At 43.7% G+C, this 3,950-nt stretch overlaps 1 non-coding gene across 1 annotated transcript; it reads left to right on the top strand.

The window, feature by feature from the left end:
* The first annotated feature begins 699 nt into the window (after positions 1-699).
* Positions 700-772, top strand: TRNAK-CUU. The gene has a single exon. It is a non-coding gene; the product is annotated as a tRNA-Lys (tRNA).
* Positions 773-3,950: the final 3,178 nt, after the last annotated feature.

Raw genomic sequence — 3,950 nt, 5'->3', positions numbered from 1 at the left:
GGGGGGGGGGGGGGGTGATGTATGTGAAAATTATGGAGAAGGTGATCCATGAAGTTAATGAAGTGCACCTGGGGGACAGTGCGGTCATTGGTCCCAGCCAACATGGGTTCATGAGGGGTAGGTCCTGCCTAACAAATTTGATTTCCTTTTATGATAAGATCACCCATCTAGTCAATCAAGGGAAACCAGCTGATGTGATCTTTTTGGACCTCAGCAAAGCTTTTGACATGGTTTCCCATAGGATCCTACTGGACAAAATGTCCAGCATACAGCTAAACAAAAACATCGTATGATGGGTAAGCAATTTGCTGACAGGCAGGGCTCAAAATGTTGTGGTAAATGGGGCTACATCTGGCTGGTGGATGGTCACTAGTGGGGTCCCTCAAGGCTCCATTTTAGGGCTAGTCCTCTTCAATGTTTTTATAAATGATTTGGATTGTAAACCCGCTCTACCAAGTAACCCGTAAGAAGAATGAATTTGAATGGGGCCCTGAACAACGGCAAGCCTTTGAACAAATTAAGCAGGAAATAGTCCATGCAGTAGCCCTTGGGCCAGTTCGAACAGGACCAGATGTAAAGAATGTGCTCTACACTGCAGCCGGGGAGAACGGCCCCACCTGGAGCCTCTGGCAGAAAGAACCTGGGGAAGCTCGAGGTCGGCCCCTGGGGTTTTGGAGCCGGGGATACAGAGGGTCTGAAGCCCAGCTAGCTCAGTCGGTAGAGCATGAGACTCTTAATCTTAGGGTCGTGGGTTCGAGCCCCATGTTGGGCGCCAAAAAAACTGTCGTGGTTTAACCCGGCTGGCAGCTAAACACCACGCAGCTGTTCGCTCACCCTCCCCCCTCCCTCTCTGGGACGGGGGAGAGAAATGGAAAGTGAAGCCCGTGAGTTGAGATAAAGACAGTTTAATAAGACAGGAAAATAATAATAATAATAATACAATGATGATAATAGTACTACTACTAATAATATGTACAAACAAGTGATGCACAATGCAATTGCTCACCACCCGCTGACCGATGCCCAGCTTAACCCCAAGCAGTCCGGCCCCCTCCCCCCGGCTAGCCACCCCTATATATTGTTTAGCATGACGTCAGATGGTATGGAATACCCCTTTGGCTAGTTTGGGTCACCTGTCCTGGGTCTGTCCCCTCCCAGCTCTTACTGCACCCCCAGCCTGCCTGTTGGCAGGACAGAGCAAAAGTCTGAGGTGTCCTTGGCTTGGTATAAGCACTGCTCTGCAACAATTAAAACATCGGGGTGTTATCAGCACTCTTCTCATCCTAAGCCAAAACACAGCATTCCACCAGCTACTAGGAAGAAAATTAATTCTGTTCTAACTGAAACCAGGACAGACTAGAAGGTGTTTTGAGCAAATTTGCCCATGACATCAAACTTGGAGGAGTTGTAGACTCGGCTGTGGGTGGAAAGGCCTTGCAGAGAGGTTTGGACAGACTGGAGAGCTGGGTGATCACCAACCTCATGAAGTTTAACAAAAGCAAGTGCTGGGTCCTGCACCTGGGATGGGGCAACCCTGGCTTTACATACAGACTGGGTGATGAGACACTGGAGAGCAGCCCCGCAGAGAGGGATCTGGGGGTTGTGGTTGACAGCAAGTTGAATATGAGCCAGCAGTGTGCCCTGGCAGCCAGGAGGGCCAACCATATCCTGGGGTGCATCAAGCACAGCATCGCTAGTTGGTCGAGGGAAGTGATTGTCCTGCTCTATTCTGCGCTGGTGTGGCCTCACCTCAAGTACTGTGTGCAGTTCTGGGCACCACAGTACAAAAAGGACATGAAACTGTTGGAGAGTGTCCAGAGGAGGGCGACAAAGATGGTGAAGGGCCTAGAGGGGAAGACCTATGAGGAGCGGCTGAGGTCACTGGGCCTGTGCAGCCTGGAGAAGAGGAGGCTGAAGGGGGACCTCATTGCAGTCTACAACTTCCTCACGAGGGGGAGTGAGGAGGCAGGTGACCTATTCTCTGTAAACACCAGTGATAGGACCCGCGGGAGTGGTGTTAAGCTGAGGCAGGGGAGGTTCAGGCTGGACATCAGGAAGAGATTCTTCACCGAGAGTGTGTTTGCACACTGGAACAGGGTCCCCAGGGACGTAGTCACTGCACCAAGCCTGTCAGAGTTTAAGAAGTGGTTGGACTGTGAACTTAGTCACGTGGTCTAAACTTTTGGGTAGGCCTGTGTGGTGCCAGGAGTTGGACTTAATGATCTTTATGGGTCCCTTCCAACTCAGGATATTCTATGATTCTATGATTCTACGATTCTATGATGTGATGAGAGGTATTGGGTGAAGAGCTTGAACAGGAAAACAAATAAGGAGATTGGTAGTATCAGTTGTAAAATCTTCATTTATTCTAAGAAAGAATTAATTGTGTATTATTCATTCACTTTTATCAAAACAACAAACAAACAAACCAAACAAACAAAACACCACTTGCACAGAAGCCCACTTCATCTGTGAAAATGGTTTGTTTAATTTATGAGACATTTGTGAAGCATATTATCATTCTGGAATTATAATGCTCACAAACACCACCTGTTGAGGAAAGTATCTGTTAATATTTCCTAATTTCAAGGGGAGAAATAAAGACTAAGGAGGTTTGTATCAGAATGGAGAATAAAACCAAGCTTTTCTTCCTCCTTCCTTCCTTCCTTCCTTCCTTCCTTCCTTCCTTCCTTCCTTCCTTCCTTCCTTCCTTCCTTCCTTCCTTCCTTCCTTCCTTCCTTCCTTCCTTCCTTCCTTCCTTCCTTCCCCCTTTTTCTTTTTTTTTTTTTTTTTCTCTCTCTCTGGCATTAGCCCATTGAATGAAGATGTCCTTGCTTCTATGGAAAATATAGAATGCTAAAATTGTTCCAGAGAACTTGCTGATGACAGCTCAAAGAAAAAAAATATACCAATGCTGTAAGCAGTAATTATACACCCAGTGTTTTCCATATTTTGCTTTGCTCATAAATATTGATCCAATCCCATGAGCGTATGTAATGTTTCAATAATCTGTGAAGCCTATTTTTATTTTCTTGATTTATGAGAAAAGTTTGGGATCTTGGCAACTCAGGAACTCTTTGTTGGAACTTTTATTCTGTTTTTCCTTTTTGTTGGAACTTTTCTTTGTTTATCCCCTCAAATAATATACTAAGGCTAACCAAATTGTTGAAAACATTTTTGAAACTCAAGAAGACAAAGGGTTAATTTAATTAAACAGATTAAATATCTGGTTATCCCTTACTGTGCATTTTAGTTAGGAATTTACAGTTGCTTTCAGTACATAAACAACTCTGATCTTGCAGTATATAGTGTATATACTGAATTTGTACTTACATAGCATATACTGACTTGGTTCAGTCTTACGTGATCATTCAGCATATACTATGGTGAAAACTCAGATCTTCTGTCCTCTCCCAGCATTGCTAGGAATGGGTGCTGTACAGTCCACCATTCACCTCTTAATAATTCAGTATCATAGAGTGGCTAGTTTAGCTGAGTATATTCTAATCAAAGTTAGCATAAAAATAACTGTGTTTTGAGTTAGATGTCCCCAAGTTTTGAAAGTTTTGTTTTTGTTATTGCTTTTTTTTTTTTTTTTTTTTTGGGGGGGTGGTGGTGGTAAATGTTGGAACAAATAATATCCCATATTGGTTCTCTAATTAAGATATGCAGATGTTGGCTCCAAAGGTCCCTAATTACATCTGTGTTAGGGATGGTCTTAGAGAGAAGATAGTTATTTACAGTTGCTGCATAAACAGAAGAGGAACTTAATCTGAAGCATAAGGAAAACTCAGAAGAGTAGCCCTGGACCACCATTTATGTTGCAAATTATTTCCTGGAGATACTACTGTAAGTGTGCATTGTCCCATATATTTTACTACAAAGTGATAGATGTTTATATTTTGGATGTAGCTTTTCAACTATTGGCTTCTACTTGATTAAATCAATGA

Source organism: Aythya fuligula, chromosome 1 (assembly GCF_009819795.1).
Source record: "Aythya fuligula isolate bAytFul2 chromosome 1, bAytFul2.pri, whole genome shotgun sequence".
NCBI lineage: Eukaryota > Metazoa > Chordata > Aves > Anseriformes > Anatidae > Aythya > Aythya fuligula.
Note: the sequence above shows the minus strand (reverse complement) of the source record. Positions and strands in the feature narration are given on the sequence as shown.